At 44.4% G+C, this 20863-nt stretch overlaps 1 long non-coding RNA gene across 5 annotated transcripts in view; it reads left to right on the plus strand.

Annotated features, from left to right (window-relative positions):
- The first annotated feature begins 166 nt into the window (after positions 1-166).
- LOC103664195 overlaps positions 167-20863 on the plus strand; it is a 26885-nt gene continuing 6188 nt past the window's right edge. For 2 of the 5 annotated variants that reach the window (XR_568941.2, XR_005838928.1), the window contains exons 1-3: positions 167-1522; positions 4906-5093; positions 12400-12705. This is a non-coding gene — a long non-coding RNA (uncharacterized LOC103664195). The remainder of the gene's footprint in view (positions 1523-4905; positions 5094-12399; positions 12706-20863) is intronic. The other 3 variants (XR_005838929.1, XR_005838930.1, XR_005838927.1) reach the window with 3 other exon arrangements.

The raw sequence follows: 20863 nt of genomic DNA on the forward strand, positions 1-20863 counted from the left end.
GGGGAGCCTGCTTCTCCCTCCGCCCCTGTTTGTGCTTTCTCTCCCTCTCTCTCTCTCTCTCAAATAAATAAATAAATAAAATCTTTAAGAAAGAAAGAAAGAAAGAAAGAAAGAAAGAAAGAAAGAAAGAAAGAAAGAATTTGCTCTTCATTCCCCAGCAGTCTGAAATGCTTGTTGTTGAATTTCTATTCAGAAACTCTAGAGTAGACGCCTGGGAATTTACTCTGCAGTTAAAATCCACCTTGTGTTTATTTAGTTTTATTCAAGAACACAAGATAACGTTCTGTTGTGTTTCAGATAGGGAGAAATGTCTACACTTTAGAAAAAACTGATGTTTTCTATCGTGTTCAATATTGATCCACTTGGAAAAGCTTCAGAAGGTTTCATTAAAATGACCAGAACCATCCCAGACAGGTGAAACTATTAGTCAAAATCGTTAATGGAGACATCAGAGCATAGGACACAGTAAGCTAGCTATGTTTACAGTAACAGCTTTGTTACAAAATTTTTATTTGTGAATTCCATGTGGACAGAAAACTAATCAAGTTGATTTTTATTACTTTAATTCTTAAAGGTGGATGTATTTTGCTTTTCAGGGGGAAAACATCTGAGATTCCCCGACAGTGCTGGGGCATCTAAATGGATGGGAGTCGGTGGTTTAACAAGTGAGGGACTGTTTGGGGGTGAACATCTCACCAGTAGATGTCAGGTGAGCCCGTGCAGACTTCACTCATACAGACTACTTGTCAATTGCCTTCCAGAGAAAAAGTAAGTGGCCTCTCCAAGAATACCCAGGGCCAGACATAGATGACTGGGAAAATGCTGGGAGACTATGAGCCCTTTCCAGCCCTGCTGAAGATTGCTGCCAGTGCAGCCACCTCCTTATTAAAGCATCGGTTTCCAGAAAAGCCTCGTTTACAATGCATGTTACCTGTGAAAAGTAGGTAACAAGTTACCTATGAGAACTTATCATGGGAGATTTGGTGGGAAGTTTGGAGGAAGAGGGGCTTTTCTGACCCCTCCTCATTAGACAGGACATGCCTGGTTTGGGCACAGTTATGAAAAGTATGAAGCAGCCAGCAGTGGTCACGAGACATTATGTGCCTAGTAAGACGAGGCAGTGGGTTTGCCAGAAGAAAATCCGTTCTGCCGAAGGTGAAGCTTAATTCATCTTACACACGTCCAAAAAGAGGCTCAGAGGATAACATGTTTGCTGAGGATGCCAACGCCAATCACCAGACTAGAGCTGTCTAGACAGAGCACTGTGACTGCAGACTTTAAACATTTCATTTATTTTCTTTCTAGCCTGGTAAGGGTAAGACACGTCTCATTATTACGAATCAATTATATTGTCGGAAGAATGAAAGCCATCAAAGGTATCTTGCTCTGCCACCTAGTGGTGAGCTTTCACCTGCCTGTTACGGAGACAAGACTGATGGCTCGCTGTCCAGGGCCAGCTCCAGGAACGTCGCGCGGGTGTCTACGGGGATGGCTTGGACACGGGTTCTGTCCTCCAGACAAGGTGAGCAAGGAGACAGGGCGGACGTTTGTTGAGTCACTACCCTAGAAACCATATATCGGAAACCATCATTCATTCAATTCTCAAAAGCTTGTGAGGAAGTTATGTTCATTCTTTGTTTTACCTCCAAATAAATGGAGGCTTGGGGGTTAAGACCTTGAGGCCACTCAGCTAGAATCAGTGGGACGATGCTTAAACCACCAGCCCCCTGGAAATGAATGCATTTGAAGTCCTAAGTGTTCCTGATAAAGGATGTGTAGGACACGACTTGCAAGTCGTCATAAAATACATCATTGTCAATTCCATTTGACACTTGATTCCCACAGAATGCTTTCACTGATTTTTGTCGTAGCTGACCTGTTGCAGTTGACAAAAGGATGTAGTTCTGAGATGCACATCTGTTGATTTCTTTTTACATTAATGATTAACACGGAACTGAAACAAGGAAGACACATGTCAGAACTTCACTCCTTCATCAGTCACTGAGTGACTTCTTTGTTGAAGCAGATAAAAGTGTCTGACTACTGGAAGAGTATTTCCTCAATTTTTGTGCTATTCTCAGTGTAATGGTACCATTATAAGTTTAATCTGCATTATTAACATTTTCTCCATCTCTTTCTTAAATTCAGACAATCAGCAGGTCAAGCCTCTATTGGGAGCATTTCTCAGTGTCCATGGTGTAAATGTTCCCATGTGGCCAATTTCAAATAATAGGGTGACGTCACTGCACACAAGAGTTGGGAAGAGATACACAGTAGCACAGGGTTATATTTCCAACAAAAAATACACTGAAGGGAAATAACCCCAAGAGCATAGTCAGATGGACAGTTGATCCTCATCATTTGGAGATTCCACACTTGCAAACCTGCCCACTTGCTAAGACTTATTTGTAACCCCAAAATCAAGCCTCACTGTGCTCTGGCGGTCACTCACAGGCATGCAGAGCAGTGAGAAGTTTGAGAATACATGTATTAGATGAGCGTTGTTCACGCGAGTCATAGGGCTGTTGGCTGTGAGTTCCACGTTACTGTATCAAGAAGATGTATTAAATAAGATGTCTCCAAACAGAAACATACATCAAACAAGGTGATGTTTTGATCGGTGGATGAAAATGTGACCAGACTCTTAGGATCCTAACCCAGTATTTCCCCTGATTACACTGGTTCTAACACCGTATTCACAAATTCGGTGTTCAGGGTAACTTTACAGAACGTGACTACTACTAATAAGAGTAATGGACTGTAGTAAATAATTAGGACATGATGCACTTTAAGTAATTAGTACCTTTGTTTTTTTATATCATTTTTAGTTATTTGTTTTTTATTTTTTAAATTAAATTATTTGTAAATTGAGTGTAGTTTTTAAGAATGGCTTTGTCTAGAGATGCCTAGATGGCTCAGTGGATTAGGCATCTGCCTTCGGCTCAGGTCATAATCCCGCGATCCTGGGATCGAGTTCCACATCAGGCTCCTTGGTCTCGGGGAGCCTGCTGCTCCCTCTGCCTGCCGCTCCCCCTGCTTGTGCTCTCTCTCTCTGACAAATAAATAAAATCTTAAAAAAAAAAAAAAAAGAGAGAGAAAGAGAAAGAAAAAGAAAAAAAGAATGGCTTTGTCTAACAACTGGTTTGCAAAATTCCTGACATTTCAAGTCCTCTCTGGAAAGTGTGCCCAACATGCCACTAGCTAGAAGGTGGCAGCATATGAACAAAGTCTGTCTGACTACATCACCTACCTGGTCTCTTGCTTTTCAAAGCTCACATGGAAACCTCTACTTAGGACCAAAAAAAAAAAAAAAAATCTAGGTGCAATTGCTTTCCAGGCTTTAGTCTAACTTAGTGCAAGATGGGTAGTGTTTGGTGGAAAAAGGACCACATTCCCTGCAGGACTTAGGAGGAATTTATGAAAGAAGGTGCCCTAAACCATGCCAGGAGATGTACAGCACCATTTAAATGATAGAGACCCTGTGTCTTTGGAACCTTGTTTAGTATTCACTAGCATAGATAAACACTAAAAACGTGAGGCAAAGCACCCAGAAAATAGACCAGAACCAGAAAGGAAATAGACCACAAAACCTAAAAATAATCAGGCCACCAAGTCTGATAAACTTTATGTGATTTCTTGTGTTTGTCCTCTTCTATTTTTTAAATTTTATTGTGTTTTATTTTTTTTTAAGATTTTATTTATTTATTTGACAGAGAGAGAGAGAGAGACAGCCAGAGAGAGAGGGAACACAAGCAGGGGGAGTGGGAGAGGAAGAAGCAGGCTCCCCACGGAGGAGCCTGATGCGGGGCTCGATCCCAGAACGCTGACCGGGATCACGCCCTGAGCCGAAGGCAGACGCTTAACGACTGAGCCACCCAGGCGCCCCTGTTTGTTTGTTTTAGCAAGGTTTATTGAGTAGAGTTCAAAGCTCCCAAGGAGGGAGGGGACCTGAGAGGGTTGCCCTCTTCAATTTTTTTGAAGATGTATGTATTTATTTGAGAGAGGGAGAGCATGGGGAGAGCAGAAGCAGAGGGAGAGAGAGAATCCCAAGCAGACTCCATGCTGAGCATGGAGCCCAACGCGATGCCTGATGCAACACGGGGCTCAATCTTACCACCCTGAGATCATGACCTGAGCTGAAATCAAGAGCCAGATGCTTAACTGACTGAGCCACCCAGGTGCCCCATCCTCTTTTAAATTTTGTTCTTGCTGACCTCTGTATCTGGAGGATGAGGGGATTAAAAATGAGTATAGGTATAGATAGAAAAGTGTGATGAGTTTTCAACTATTTTGAAATTGCACGATTTCTTTTGTCTTTAGATTTTTTTTGAGGTATAACTGACATAGAACGTTGTATTAGTTGCACAGCATGATTCAGTATTTGTATCTATTGTGAAATGATCACAATATTCATCTAGTTAACATCCATCACCACACATTGTTACAGAATATTTTTTCTTGTGATGAGAACTTTTAAGATCTACTCTCTTAGCGACTTTGAGATACACCGTGCAGTATTAACTGTCATCACCAGGCTGTACATTACATCCCCAGGACTGACTTAATTTTTCACTGGAAGTTTGCACCTTTTCCATGACTTCTTGTTGGCTATTTTGACCCTATAACTAACGCAAGTTGCAGTTATGTTTTGGGACTCTTATAACCCTTGCCATCATGGAGAACCTGTTGAAGTAGGCATGACGGTTTTCAGGATCCATGGACTAGGAGGAGAAGGTGGGTAGTGGAGGAGACAGAACAGTTGACAGACGTGGGAGAGGTCCAACGAAGCTCTTTAGGTGAAGTAGAAATTGCAAGCCTTTTTTATCCCCCCATGAAAACTGTATTTTCAAAGCTGTGGATATAAATACCAAAATCTCTGGTTAATGTTTTTGTCATTCTTTACAGTGATTGTGACTTGTTTGACGTTGGTGTTTTGGCATCTGCTAACTGGCTAATGATTCCTGTAAGACCTTTTGCACTTCGGCAGGATGAAGAGGAATGGGAGCACCGGAGGACGTGGAACATGAAAGAGCCTTGATAATCTCACACGGGAGGAATTGGAGGCCTAAGTGCTGAGAGAACCACTCCACACCGTGAGTGACCACATGGCACGTCTCCGTCCATTCACGTTGTTATAACAAAACTCCATAGAGAGGGGGGGCTTCTAAACAGCAATCATTTATTTCTCACAGTTTGGAGGCCAGAAGTCTGCAATCAGGGCCCTTTCCCTGGTTCACAGCTGGTACCTTCTTGTGTGCTCACGTTGTGGAAGGGGGTAGGGAGCTCTATGGGGCCCCTATTATGAAGGCACTAACCCCATTCATGAGGGCTCTACTCTCATGACCTAAGCACCTCCCAGGGCTCCACCTCCTGATGCCATCATCTTGGACGTTAGGAATCCAGCATAGGAATTTGGCAAGGACACAAACATTCAGGCCAGAGCACAGGATAGGCCCCCATCTCCGTGTCCCTGGCCCTGTGTACCTCCCCTCCTTGGTCACTTTTCCGTCCCCTTCTCTCTCTGGCCAGCTCTTTCACACTCCCCGCCATCTGGTCACATTCTGTGTACAGTATGTATTTAATTATTGGAGTAGAAGGCACTGTAAGCCATGCCAGTTATTAAAATTTTAGGGCTGTGGGAAAAACCCTGACTTGGACTCAGCGTACCTGGCCATCAGACCTGACTCTGAGACTGACTTCTATGGCTGGAGAAGGGAGACAGTGTCATCTGCTCTGCTTACCTCTCTGGGTGGGTCATGTTCAAATGAGACAATAGGGGCGCCTGGGTGGCTAGTCGGTTAAGCGTCTGCCTTCGGCTCAGGGCCCTGGGATCAAGTCCCACATCGGGCTCCTTGCTCAGTAGGGAGCCTGCTTCTCCCTCTGCCTGCCACTCCCCCTGCTTGTGCTTTTTCTCTCTCTCTCTCTCTGACAAATAAATAAAATCTTTTTTAAAATGAGACAATAAATATTAAAGTTCGTTGTAAACCGTAAATTGCAGCAAAACAGAATTTGTTACTCTTTTTTTTTTTTTTTTTTTTTTAAGTAGAACGCGGGGCTTGAGCTTACGGCCCTGAGATCAAGACCTAAACTAAGATGCAGAGTTGGCTGCTTCACCAGCTGAGCCACCCAGCCACCCCAGAAGTTGTTACTCCTCTTAATCATTCTTTGAATCTTCTAGTTCCCCAATCCTGTTGCTATTGTGTCACAATGGTCACTTTTTTTGTACCATCCGCTTCTCAGCTACTTTTTAGGAAAATGGTAGACAAAACAGCAAGATCTCTTCTTTCCCATGCTGACCGCTTTCTGCAAGGTTCGACTGACCGAGCTCTCCCTTTGTGCAAGTAGGATGATTTTCCAGGTGTCTGACGTTAACCAGGGGTCTCAGTGAAGGTGCCACCTCCTTACGTATTGGTCTAAAAATATGTTTGAGCACACTGCTTACAAGGCAGTAAGGTTGAGACAGATGCCCAGTAACCACAATTTATTTGCTACCGGCCACAAAGATAAATTCTCCTGTAATACACGGCAGCAGCCTCTCTGTTCCTTAATTAAGTGGCTCTTGTAGGAAGATCACGTGCTTGTAACTGCAGAACGCTGGTACTCGAATCCAGAGGCACGTTAGCATCACCTACGAGCAGGAAAAACTGACGTATCAGGCCCCGCCCCAGACCAATCAGACTCTCTCTGCAGGTGAAACCTGGTACAGATGTTGCTTTAAGCACACTTCCCCCAGCTGACGCTGACAACATAGGCTTGTAAACCACTGCTTTGGCAATTCTGAAGATACTTCACAGTTTGATAGTAGTTTCCATTAGGTACCTCAGGGAATGATGGCTTTCCCCTTCATTTCTAGGGTAGGTTAGCTGCACCATCCCAGGTTCACAGCTGGGGTGGGCACACATGTTCAATAACAGTCCCCATGCTGAGCGGCATGTGCCCAACAGATGTGGCCAGGGCCCTGCTCTGCAATGTGTGCACTCACTGCTTGGTAAAACCCAGATGCTGACCAACCCTGGGTTCTGTCCTGTCCCGTACTCATACTACACATTGCCCTTGTGGTCAGACCCACAGCCATCTCCCAGTGCTGCCTGTGAAGGACCCCCACCGCTGTATCTGCAGCCCAGATCTACTGTTCACATTCAGCCCAGCTGCTGGCTGTGCATCTCCAGCAGATGACCCTCAAGGATCCCAGACTCAACTTGTCCCGTGATGAAGTCAACATACGTCACCCCATGAACCTCTCTGCCTACCGCCCTCAAAACAGCCCTATTTTTCCTAGTTTCCTCCCTATCTTCTACCCCAGTAAAGAGCTTCACCATAGAGCCTCTCTAGTCAGAAACCTCAGGGTCAACCCCACCACCCAAATTCAGGCACCAAGTCCCATCACATCCACCTGCTACTGGAAACAATGTGAATATTTCATGTTTCTGGCTGGCCAGGGCTTTCGGAGCAAAATTTACTGGCATCCTAGATGTAAGGATGAGTGTAACCATTCCTTGGAAGACAGAGATAGTGAATTACTTCAGAGAGATTTACAGGTTTATTTCCCCCCTGAGCCATTTGTTTGTCATTCATTTATCTTCATTTACGTGTGTTGTAATACATAGGCACCTTCTTCCCCTTCTCTCCCCAGAGAGGATTTATTTCCTTTAAGAAGTTAGTTTCATTCCCTCTCTGAACGGGAGGGAGCAGCTATGCAGTAGATCCTATAAAGCACCAAATTTATAATTTGGGGGTTCCTCTCCAATAGTGCAGATCCCCCTTTAAAGATTGATTTATTTATTCTTCGCCAGGGGAGGGGCAGAAGGAGAGGAAGAGAGAGAATCCCAAGCAGATTCCCTGATGAGTGCAGAGTTCGAAGCGGGGCTCAATTCCATAACCCTAAGGTCATGACCTGAGCCGAAATTAAGATTAGGATGCCCAACTGACTGAGCCACCCAGGCGTCCCCAGATCCCCTTTATATGTGCAATGTGACACGTTGGGGTAAAATGGGGCAGAGGGTCGAGTTACTTCTTAAGTAAACAGTCTGCCTCTGATCCAGAAAACTTGTTTTCTGCTGTCAGGATAAAATAAATATGTCTATAAAGACTTATCATATGCTAAGTATCTCCCAGACCTATTCTTGTGATTGCAAATGACAGAAACCAAACTCAAACCAGCTCAAATTAAATGAAGGACTTCATCATTAAGGGAGATTTGGAAGCCAGATGACAAGGCGTGATATTGTGATTTAAAGCAAGAAATATATATATTTGGTCTTTGTCCTTCCTGGCAGAGCTCCTAAAACCCTGTTATTTCTTAAGTGGTAAGAGCGATAAAGGCATCTTGTTATTCATAACAAATCCTCCCAACCACACCTGAGTCTGTTCCTGAGGTGACTTTTAGGCCTCACCTAAGGATGGGGCCTGGTTGCCAGGAAAACCAATCATGTGACTCAAGGTAGAAACTTTCAGTCCCACTCCCCCCCTTGACCTCCGAGGAAGAGAGAGGGGCTGGAAGTTGAATTGTTTGCCAGTAGTCAATGATTTAATCAATCCTGCCTGTGTAATGAAGCCTCCATAAAAACCCAAAAGGATGGGGTTCAGAGAGCATGGAAGCCCCGCACCCTTCCCCACCCCCATTCCTTGCATGCCGCGTCTCTTCCATCTGGCTCTTCTAAGTTATACTCTTTTATAATAAACCAGTGATGTAGTAAGTAAAATGTTTCTCTGAGATTGGTGAACCACTCTAGCAAATTAATGGACTATGAGGTGGGGGTCATGGGGACTTCTGATTTATAGCCAATGGGTCAGAAGCCCAGGGGACAACCTGGACTTGTGCTTGGCGTCTGACGTGGGGCCGGGGGATTGGGGTGCAGTCATGTGGGACTGAGCCCTTTACCTATGGGATCTGACGCTGTCTCCAGATAGATAGTGTCAGAATTGAGTTCAACTGTAGGACCCCCACTGGTGTTGGGGAATGTCTTGGTGGTATTGGAAAACCCACACACATCAGAATTGGTGTCAGAATTGTACAAGGGGGGGGGGGGCGCCTGGGTGGCACAGCGGTTAAGCGTCTGCCTTCGGCTCAGGGCGTGATCCCGGCGTTATGGGATCGAGCCCCACATCAGGCTCCTCCGCTATGAGCCTGCTTCTTCCTCTCCCACTCCCCCTGCTTGTGTTCCCTCTCTCGCTGGCTGTCTCTATCTCTGTCGGGTAAATAAATAAAATCTTTAAAAAAAAAAAAAAAAAGAATTGTACAAGGGAACCAAATCACAGAAGACAACGAGTAATAATAAGGGCTTCCTGTTTAGAGACTACTGTCATATCCCAGTCGTGTAGCTGGAGGAGATGTTAATCCACTTCTGTATCCAAAGATACCGAAATTAAGTGTGTTGCCCAAACAGGGGTAAACAAAGACCCAGGATTTGAACAGAAACCCAGAGGCTTTGCCCAGAAGCACAGTATTCTCCCCCATGGCACTTCACAGCTGCTTCACAGAGATTAATTCCAGGGATAATAACAGCACTAACACTGAGTACTTCCTATGTTTCCAGCAGTTCCAAGCCCCCTTCCGAGGATCGGCTCACTTAATCCTCACCACCACAGCCTGTGAGATCCATCCTTCTGTTGTTTCACAGGCAGGGAAACCAGAGAAGCAGAGTAGTTTGCCTTATGGACCTATGCTCTCTGCCGTCTGCAGTGCTTACGAAAAAGGGTTGCTTTCCTACGGAAAGCTAAACATTGGGTTTCCCAGCATGCCAGCAATTAGATAAAGAGTTAAAACAAATATAAATTCTTTCAAGGATCATGCTGGTGGTTCCTGGGATCTTAAGTGATCCTGTGTATGCCTTAGAAAGGTAGCTTGAGCCCTACTCCCCAAGGTGGGAGATTTTGGAATCCTGTGACAATAGTAGCTCCTTAAAGGCCAGGCAAGGTAAGGAAAGTCGGTTAAGTGAGATCAAGTGCCCTGTGGTAGAAAATACCATGCTTGATATCAGGAGACACACAAAAGGGGCAGAAAGATGACGAATTAAAAAAAAAAAAAAACACTTGGAATTAGAGAATAGCTCAAATTGCATTGGAATCAGTTACATTTTTCCTTATAAGAGGCCAGAAAGATTTTCCTTTTCTTGAGTGAGAGAAGAGAAATGTACACTGTTTCTAGGGCAGGAGGTTGGCCTTTCTCTGGGTTGGAGGGTGAAAGCTGGAGAGGGGCATCTTCAGAGCAGAGAGGATTCTTGGCCAGAGACACTTGCTAGATGGTTGTTTTTTTAAGAGATTGTTTTTCTATAATGCTGAAGCTAGCTCCTTTTGAATCAGTATTGGAAGGAGACAGTATCAACCATCAATAGGTGAGGGTGTCCCCATGAACTGCAATAAAACATTTCTTTTTTGTTTTTGAGAGAGAAAGAGAGAGAGAGGGCGAGCACAAGCAAGGGAGAGGGACAGTGGCAAAGGGAGAGAGAGAATCTTTTTTTTTTTTTTTTAAGATTTTATTTATTTATTCGACAGAGATAGAGACAGCCAGCGAGAGAGGGAACACAAGCAGGGGGAGTGGGAGAGGAAGAAGCAGGCTCATAGCGGAGGAGCCCGATGTGGGGCTCGATCCCATAACGCCAGGATCACGCCCTGAGCCGAAGGCAGACGCCTAACCGCTGTGCCACCCAGGCGCCCCAGGAGAGAGAGAATCTTAAGCAGGCTCCAGTGCAGAGCCTGACGCAGGGCTGGATCCCAGGACCCTGGGATCACGACCTGAGCCGAAGGCAGATGCTTCACTGACTGAGCCACCCAGAGGCCCCTGCAGTGAAATGATTCACGTGAGCATCTGCTGTTCCCTAATGTGGCGAGAGCTATTGTCGTTCCTTCTACTCTATTAAACAACTTTTTCACTGGGCCAGTGAATAGAATAACACTTGGACTTGCAGGAAAGCCTTGTGGTTGGAAAAAGCAAGGGTACTTGCAGAGACACACGTACTGCATTAACAAAATGGGCTATTCACCTAGAATTTTCACGCACTGAAGGTGAACATCAAAAGGGAAAGAGGAATTGCTTCTCAGAACAGAAGCCTCCTCTTTCATTTTGTATCCTGAGATTTGCACAGTGGTGTGTGTGAGAGTGTAAAGGAGAAGTGAGGCAGTGTACGTAAGAACTGGAAAGAAACACTAGCTAACAGAAGAATTTATTTAAAAATTATAAAAACAATGTTACTAGGGGCACCTGAGTGGCTCAGTGGGCCTTCAGTGAAGCATCTGCCTTCAGCTCAGGTCATGATCCCAGGGTCCTGGGCTCCACATCAGGCCCCCTGCTCAGTGGGGAGTCTGCTTCTCCCTCTCCCTCTATCCCCGCTTGTGCTCTCTCTCGCTCGCTCTCGCTCTCTCTCGCTCTCTCAAATAAATAAAGTCTTTAAAAAAGAACAATGTTACTGAACCATGTAGTGACTTTTGGTGTTTCCTCTCTTTATAAAACAAGTTATTTGGTAGATGGAAAGCTGTTTGCTAAGTTTTCTCAATATCCTTTTTCCTTCACATTCTTAGACATAGTACCCAAGCACATTTCTTCTCATGTGTTTAGAGGTATTCACTATGCTTCTTTCTGTTTAATAATTTCTTCTTCTCTAGAAATGATGCCCAATAGACAGGCTGGAACCCAATGCCCTCCCTCTACTATGGGAGTATAGTGATTGGTCCACATCCACAGTGATTGATCCAGATAGGGGCCAATCAGAATTCTTCCTCTGCCCCCCCCCCCTTTTTAAACGAGCTAGGAAAGGTGGTGGGACTAGTGGTAGAGCTCCATATATGAATCCCAGAAGTTGTTAATGGTCATATTTCTTTAACATCTGAGCCACCCCACTAACTGTCCAGTGAAGTCCCCCATTTTGCCTAAGGCAGCCAGGCCACAATAAGATCACAGGAACTTGGCCCAGAGGGAAAGGCTGAGAGAAGAACCATGGCAATGTTCAGGACTCCCATTCTAGTTGCTTCCAAGGCTCAGCTGGAATCACTTTCATTCCTTTAATTTTATTATTCGTCCCCTTCCTTCCATTATTTAAAATATTCCAATACCCGGGGCGCCTGGGTGGCACAGCGGTTAAGCGTCTGCCTTCGGCTCAGGGCGTGATCCCGGCGTTATGGGATCGAGCCCCACATCAGGCTCCTCTGCTGGGAGCCTGCTTCTTCCTCTCCTACTCCCCCTGCTTGTGTTCCCTCTCTCGCTGGCTGTCTCTCTCTCTGTCAAATAAATAAATAGAATCTTAAAAAAAAAAAAATATTCCAATACCCTTCCAATAAATTCCCCTTTGTTTTCAGCGAGCTCAAATTTGTTTGTCACAAGTATCTAACAGGGCCCCCTACTAGCCAGATGTAATCAAACACGAGTCCTGCTGCTGTTTAAAACCTATGTGTGGTTTTTTTCAGGTCGAACCAAAGGCATTTACAAAGTTTTGTCTGACCGGTGCCTTGGGGGAAGCTGCCGTCCGGCAAAAGATTTGCTGTGAGCCCAGTGCACCTGCAATCTCTGAGGGGCCTTGCAGCCAAGGACTCAGGCAGCACCTGCCCTGGTCCCAGGGAAATGGCAGACACCTATGGTTCAGGCCCCCTCTGCAGTAAGATGACCTCCTCTCCTGCTGATCCACGGGCCCTCGGTGGCACTCTCCCACCGGGAGAGGAGCACCACTGAAACAGGCGCCTTCTCCTGTTCAAGCTCTTGCTTATACTACCACAGTAAGTGAGTAAAGGCTTGATTGCTACCATCACTTTGGCAAACACGTTACAACTTCGATATTAGAAGACATGCTTGTGCTTGAAAAGATCAATAAGCTGGAATACATACTTCTGGAATTTTTTAACCTGGCTTCTATCAATGTACAGTTGACCCTTGAACAACCTGGGTTAGGGACACTGACCCCCCAGACAGTGGAAAATCTGCATTTAACTTTTGACTCTGGCGCAACTGAACTACTAATAGCCTACTATTGACTGAAAGCCTTACCAATAAGATAAACAGTTGAGTAACACATATTTTTATATGTTATCTGTGTTATATGCTACATTCTTACAATAAAGTAAGCTAGAGGAAAAAAATAATAATGAAGATAAAATACATTTACAGTCCTGGATTTATTTAAAAAAAAAAAAAGGTCTGCATGTAAGTCGACCCATGCAGTTCAAACCCATGTTGCCCAAGGGTCAACTGTATATGAACATTCTCGTCAGAAAGTCCTGGATAACTCACACTTACCCCATCATTAGACTCACAAGTCACCACGATAGCAATTATAAGTTGCCATGACAAAGCAACAAATTCGGATTTTGTTGCATTTAGATGCTCTTCATTCCTTCCATGAGAACTACAGCATTCTTAACTCTCCCTGCCTCTGCGTTACAGAATTTTCCCATTCGAGATAGGAAGGTACCTAAGAATCATGACTTTTGTGAATGGTAATCAAAATCATTCTGTTGGCACAGGCTCTGCCTTTGATCTTAAGGAGGGAGTGAGAACAAAGGCTGTCATCAGAGCTGAGAGTCAGAAATTGTCTGACAACGGATTTTTAAATTAATTGACTTGTCCTTTAGGTCCCATTTTTGGGTCCTGTTAACTATTTTTAATTCATTTTAAAAATCTTCTCTACTTCTTTTTTTTTTTTCTTGACTAACTCAGCGTCTTTCTTTTAAGCCCTACACCCACCACCTAGGCAGGCACGAGGACAAATCCACTTGTGATTGACTTTACGACTGCGTGTTTCCTTAACACGCACCCATTCTGTGAGCCCAGAGTGCATAAAATAAATATATGCCCAACTCACTTGACTGAGGCTGCTATGTCAAATGTCAGCTTAGGAATAGACGCCTCTTCTGCTGAGTCAAGCCCAGAATGACAACCAAAATGCAAGACGATACAGAGAGCCTGGAGGGCAAGCCTGGCAAGGTCCAAGGAGGAGGTGAGGCTCGCACTCGTTTGAGAGAGTCAAGCGAGAGAGTCTTCCAAGAAAGGAGGAGAGGAGGCAGCAGGAGCCAAGGGTAGGGTGAAGTCGGCTTACAATCTTATTACCAGGACTCGGCTCTCCAGCTCCCGGGTTGCATTTCTCTGCATGTGCATGTTTATTCTTTGTGCCAAAATCGTCGTACCCGGAAGATGTAGAGCTGAACGGACTACCCCAACATCTTGATTTTTTCAAATGTAGCTCAATTATTTATTTTAATTGAGTAAAAAAAAAAAAGTTTTAATCCTGCCATTTGCAGCTGTACAAAGGGACCTTGAGGGCATTATGCTAAGTGAAGTACCCAGGCAGAGACAAATGCCACCTGCCATCCCTTAAATGTGGAATCCAATTTTTAAGAAAGTCGAACTAATAAAACAGAGAGTAAAAACGTGGTTGGAACCCTGGGGTGGGGGGCGTGGGGGGATATAGGGAGAGGGTGATAGAAGGGTACAAGCTGTCAGCTGTAAGATGAATAAGGTCTGGGGATCTTATGTAACACAGGGTGACTATAGTTGATGGCACTGTTATATAATTGAAATTTGCTAACAGAGTGGAACGTAAATGTTCTCATACACAGATAAACATGTGGTGATGGATGTGTTAATTAAGCAAATGGTAGGAATCCTTTCACAAAAATATTTAACTTTATCCTTGGGGACATTAGCTGTCAGATGATGGCATCTACTATGAGTCCGAATCTCTTGGTTTTCTGGAATACCATAGTAACAATGTTCTTTTATTTTTCCATTTGAGAAATAACCTTTGGAATAATTAGAAAAGGCCTTCGTATGACTCAATATCTCCTCTCCCTATGTCCTCTGAGGCCTGTAACACTGACCGGCCCTAGGAATTCTGGATTCCAGAAACCCTTGGTGAATGAAGTCAGCACAGAGTCGATGAGATGACTCACCAGTGGGGTTCTCCGTTATCTGTTTCCTTTAAGAAAGTCACTCCCAGTAGTTTCAGCGTGTGGATCTCCTGATAAAGCCATTACACTTTTGTCGTCTGCATTCATACCCTGGTGTGCTGATCACGGGGGTAATGATAGGGTGGTGGCTCTGCCTGACTCACCCCTTCCAAATGGAAGCAGCCCCAGTGTAAACGCTTTCAGATTGTTTAAAATGGGTACAAATGAGAAATTCACAGTTTTGCTTCAGGCTGTGGAACTCCTGAGCCCTCGGAGGACCCCAAGCCCCATTTGCGTTTGTGTTTGCGTCCATGGAAGGTGCTCCAACCCGTTTATCTGTAACACTCCCGTGATCGAAAAGGAATAGGCTCCTTCCCCCTTCCCCATGGAGTGTGGGGCTGTCATCCTTGCTTCTCATAAACTTATGAATTTGCCGAGGAAACAAATGCACCTGCCTGAGAAATTAACAATGTAAGTAGACAGGATTTAAGACTTCGACGTCTATGTATGAAACTCTCCCACCCGGAAAATGGCTGAGTTAAGCTAATTCACCCAGAAAAATGAAAGAGAGAGTTGTATGGGTTCCACACAGGACCGAAGCCCTGGAGCCCCAGAAGAGCACGGGAATAGTTCATAGGTTAATAGGTATAGTCACCAAGCACGTGTCTTTCCCTTAAAACCGTCAGCGATCTTAAAGTTGTGACTAAAGCCAGGATCTTTTTTTTTTTTAAGATTTTATTTATGTATTTGACAGAGAGAGAGAGTGCATGGCGGGGGGGCGGGTGGAGGCAGAGGGAGAGGCAGAAGCAGGCTCCCCACTGAGCAGGGAGCCCTATGTGGGGTTCAATCCCAGGACCCTGGGATCATGACCTGAGCTGAAGGCAGACGCTTAACTGACTGAGCCCCTAGACACCCCGTCAGCATCTTTGAAAGACAAATTCTGACAGAGAAAACAAGGCCATGGCCTGATTTGAAGTGGAACATCGGCTGCCTCTATTAGAAGCGACCACACAGCACAGAGTAGGGACCCCTTTTGCTAAATAGTGTTGCAGCCACATGTGGCAGAGTGCAGACTTCAGGGAGGTCAGGCACAATTACGCCACCAAGTCCAGCCTTCCCCTTCAGGAATGAGCTCCTCTTGCAAAGAATGCGTTGAGTGCATCAGTAAGAGAAAGGACATCACCAGAAGTTGATGCTGGGGTAGCAGAGGGTCACGGGCAGAACTTACAAAGGAAATGCCTGGGAACTGGGCCCACAACACTTAGCCCACTTGCAAAAGCGTCAGAGAGAGAGAGAGAGAGAGTGGGCACATTTGAGAAGATTTCTTTAGACAAAACAGTGCTGTGAACTCCAGGCACAGGGCCAGACCCTGGGGACGAGGCAGAAACCTCTGTGGGCAAAGAGGCTAGAGTCATAGAAGGAGGGACGCTGACCGCAAGCCTCCTCTCTCTCCCTGGCCACATGTTCTGCGTTATGGCCAGCCCCATCGGGAAAGAAAAGACAAGACCGAATGCCAAAACAAGCAGAGGTTTTGCTTATTTATAGGACTGAGCTTTCTGATTAATAAATTGAGGCACATTTTGTCACCCAGTGGTCTGTAAGACTGTTGTTCCTCGAGAGTGACCAGAAATGTGACCAACTTGACAGTTGTTGGTTTTTTTTTTTAAGATTTTATTTATTTATTTGAGAGAGAGAGAGAGGGCATGAGCAGCAGGCAGCAGGAGAGGGCGAAGCAGACTCCCCTCTGAGCAGGGACCCTGATGTTGGACTTGATCCCAGGACCCTGAGATCATGACCTGAGCCAAAGGCAGACGCTTAACCAACTAAGCCACTCAGGCTCCCCTCAACTTGACAGTTTTTAATGGACAGAGGAAACTTCCCTCTGCTCCCATCAAAGGACAGTGGAAGAAATAATCAGGTTTAAGTTGTGTTTGATTATTAACAAGTTTAAGTAACTTAAACCTGGTTTTCGCCTATATTTTCTCCTCCATTCTCCTCTAAGCACGTAGCAGAATCTATTCCATTTCTTTAGAGCACCCGGCTTCACATCTTGTGTAAAAGCATCAGCTAATTTAAAGAGATTGTGTTAAGGGGCACCTGGGTGGCCCAGTCGGCTGGGCGGCCGACTCGTGATTTTGGCGCAGGTCCTGATCTCAGGGTCGTGTGATCCACCCCCACACTGGGCTCCATTCAGCCCCGAGTCTGCTTGAGGATTCTCTCTCTCTCCCTCTCCCCCTGACCCTTCCCCCGCTAAAATAAATAAATCAATCTTCAAGGAAATTGTGTTAAGAGTGCTTTTGGCAGCTGTAAGGAGGAAGAATTATATTTTTAGGGACTCAAAGATCGACAGTAGAGAGAAGGGCTGAAGGAGGCTGAAGATGCCTGGTGAGACAGGAATGGCTGGTGGGATGTGAAAGGATGCTGGGCCCCAGCACCAAGTAGCCATCTTGCCCAAGATGCCCCTTCCCTGACAAGACTCAGGAGCGGTAGAGTCGCTGGACGGAGAGGAGCCATATAGACTTGGATCACAATTGTCCAGCAGAAGCCACAAGAAAAGACACGTCCAAGTGTACTGGTGCCAGTAAGACCCATGGGCGTCTTTGTACAACCTTGAAGGAGAAGAGGCGGTCCGATAATGCCTAAGATTGGATTTTCCACTGATCCAGATGCCTGGGGTCTCAGACTCAGATCTCAAAAATAAAGACATGGATGTTCCTTCTCTATGTTTGTAGCCTGAGATCCACAACCATCACAATAGCAAGGAAATAGTTGGCATTAAGATGTGATGAGTAGCCAAAGAAATAATCAGCTGGCAGGCAACAGATTGACTCTTTCACCAACTTAGGATTTTCCAAATTCCAAGATTTTTTTTTTTTGTACCACTTAGCAAATTTTTTTCTTCCCAGGAAGTATTTTTCTATAGTAATAAGTACTGAAGTGAGTTGGCAGACAAGGCATTTTAAGGTGTGCTTTAGGAAAAGCGGAAAAATTATGAGGTTTTTTTCTTGGTGTAGTAGACACCCCTGGGTTTGCCTGCCAGGCCCCCATCTCTGGAAACTGCCTTCCCATTCCACCCAATTCACAGGCTGCAGGAGTGGGCTACTGGCAGATGTTTTTCCAGAACACAATTCTATTCCTGCAGTTGATTAATTCACAGGTTCTCCAGAAGGTATGGTGCCCATGGTCGGTGGCCTTTGAGCTCCCATTCCTCCCCGACACCATCACATAGACATCACATAGCAGCTGTGCAGCTTCGGTAGAATTGACTGTGGACACGAGCCCTGATTTGGCCAAAGATGGTGAGCATAGACACATCCTCCTTGCCCAGTGATTGGTTGAGGAATGAGCACATGGTCTAAGTTGGTCTAATTCAATGTGAAATTAAAGACTGTTTTGTTCACCCATTGGAGGAAAAAGAAACACTCTCTTTCTGTACAGTGAAAGCTGAAACTGCTAGACTCACTTTGCTATCAGGAGATCAGGAGATATGACTGATAGAAAGCAGGAGAGCAAGCCAAAGAATCACAGAGAAACTGAATGAGAGCCCTGATCAAACCAAACCTGAAGCCCGCCAGTGCCATTGGGAGTTTGAAATGTGATTTAATAAATTCACATCATTGTGTAAGTCTGCTTGAATTGTGTTTTCTGCTGCATCCTGATATGTAAAACTTGGTTCCATCAAGAGGGGAATTACAAGTAACAGACCCTAAAGTGTGAAATTGTCTAAATACGTGGAAAATAGTGAGACAACTCTATTTTATGTAGTGGCAGTGATAAATTGGAATTCAGAAGATGTGCCTACCACGATCTTAAGACAAGATTTGGTAGAAACATTCAAGATGTTGGAGTGTATTGATTGCTTATTGCAGCTTTCCAGAAGATTCCACAAGAAAGAGCTTAGGCTCTTTCTCTCAAAACATTATTTTGCTAAAATATGCAAATATTAATATTAATATTAGCAAATATCTTAGTAGAGCCTGCAATACAAGACATCTTAGGATATCAAAATCTGGAGTCTGATATGGTTGAAAAAGCCGAACTCTTTACTTCAAGTCAGCGGAAGAAAATCTTGCAAGAGAGACAAGCAGGATTCGAGGGAGGCGCGATTCTCTCTGCCAAACATAGAGACAGTGACTCTAGTTGCACAGATGGGCTGCAGCAGAGCAGCAGGGGACAGAGAAACCGTCCCTCCCCATCCTAAGTCGTTACTCTGAATTTTCCTGGGGCAGAAAGAAGCCTAGACGGACCAGGGCCATTAGCCAAAGGCTAAGAACGGGTGAAGCAGAGCCAGCAAATACGGTTCCAGCTCTGAAGACTATCACGAGCCCATGACGTTGACTGTATCCTTGGTATAGTTAAATAGAGTTTCTCTAACTGCAACCTCCGGCTATGCTGTTGAACATTTCCTCTTCATCGTTCTTTTAATTGGTTCTAGTTCTGGTAAAGAGACAGTTCTGTGTGACTCACAGTCTTTGGCTTCCTGCTCCCACATATTTTTTTCTTTATTTGGTTGACCCAGGTCATAATGCTTCCTAATATGAATGGGGAAATGAAAGATCCCCCAAAAAAGCTCTCTTAAAAGTTGGCCTAATTTGGGCTTATTTCTTTTTGCTGTACATTTGTAACAGTTAAGGAAGCAGGTAGTGTTTTTACTGATGCTTATTTTTTCCTGTAATTTTGGTTTCTTTAGTATTCTAAACATTTTTTTTTCAGTTTAGAATTTATTTTTTCATATAGTGATGCTAAGAGAATTTCTATTTTTTTTTATTTAAAATATTTTTTATTGGGACACTTGGGTGGCTCAGTTGGTTAAGCACCTGCCTTAGGCTCAGGTCATGATCCCAGGGTCCTGGGATAGAGCCCCACATTCGGCTCCCTGCTCAGCGAGGAGCCTGCTTCTTCCTTTGCCTGCTGCTCCCCGTGCTTGTGCTCTCTCTGTTTCTCTCTCTGACAAATAAATATATAAAATCTTTTATAAATAAAATCTTGTAATAAATTTTTATTTAAATTCAATTAATTAAGATATAGTGTATTATTAGTTTCAGAGGTAGAGTTCAGTGATTCATCAGTTGCATAGAACACCCAGTGCTCAATACATCACGTGCCCTCCTTAATGCCCATCCCCCAGTGACCCCTTGTCCCCCACCTCCCCTCCAGCAACCCTCAGTTTTTTCCCTGGAGTTAAGAGTCTCTTATAGTTTGTCTCCCTCTCTGATTTTGTCTTGTTTTATTTTTCCCTCCCTTCCCCTATGATCCTCCATTTTGTTTCTTAAATTCCGCATGAGTATAATCATATGATAATTGTATTTCTCTGACTTATTTTGCTTAGCATAATATCTTCTAGTTCCATCCATGTTGTTGCAAATGGCAAGATTCCTTTTTCTGATGGCTGAGTAATATTCCAGAGTGTGTGTGTGTGTGTGTATACATACATACATATATATATGTATATGTCTATGTATATATATATATACACTGCATCTTCTTTACCCATTCATCTGTTGATGGACATCTGGGCTTTTTCCATAGTTTGCTATTGTAGACATTGCTGCTATAAACATTGGGTATAGGTGCCTCTTTGGATCACTACATTTATATCTTTGGGGTAAATACCCAGTAGTGCAATTGCTGGGTCATAGGGTAGCTCTATTTTCAACTTTTTGAGGGACCTCCATACTGTTTTCCATACTATGGCTGTACCAGCTTGCATTCCCACCAACCCTGTAGGAGGGTTCCCGTTTCTCCCTAAGCAATTGGTTTCTTAGATTATTCTAAAATGTACCGGGGGTCAGAGAGGTAGGAAGCCCAGACAGGCTCTTCCAGTCTTTGCTGATTTATATATTATGGGTCTAGTGTAATTACTCTTTCTACACTTGATCTTAGCCAAAAGGCCGAGAAGCTATGTAATTACCTTTTCTAAGATGATTTCACTTTTATTTTTTTTTAAGATTTTATTTATTTATTTTTGCGAGAGAGAGAGAGAGAGAGAGAG

Source organism: Ursus maritimus, unplaced genomic scaffold, assembly GCF_017311325.1.
Source record: "Ursus maritimus isolate PB19 unplaced genomic scaffold, ASM1731132v1 scaffold_31, whole genome shotgun sequence".
Taxonomy (NCBI): Eukaryota; Metazoa; Chordata; class Mammalia; order Carnivora; family Ursidae; genus Ursus; species Ursus maritimus.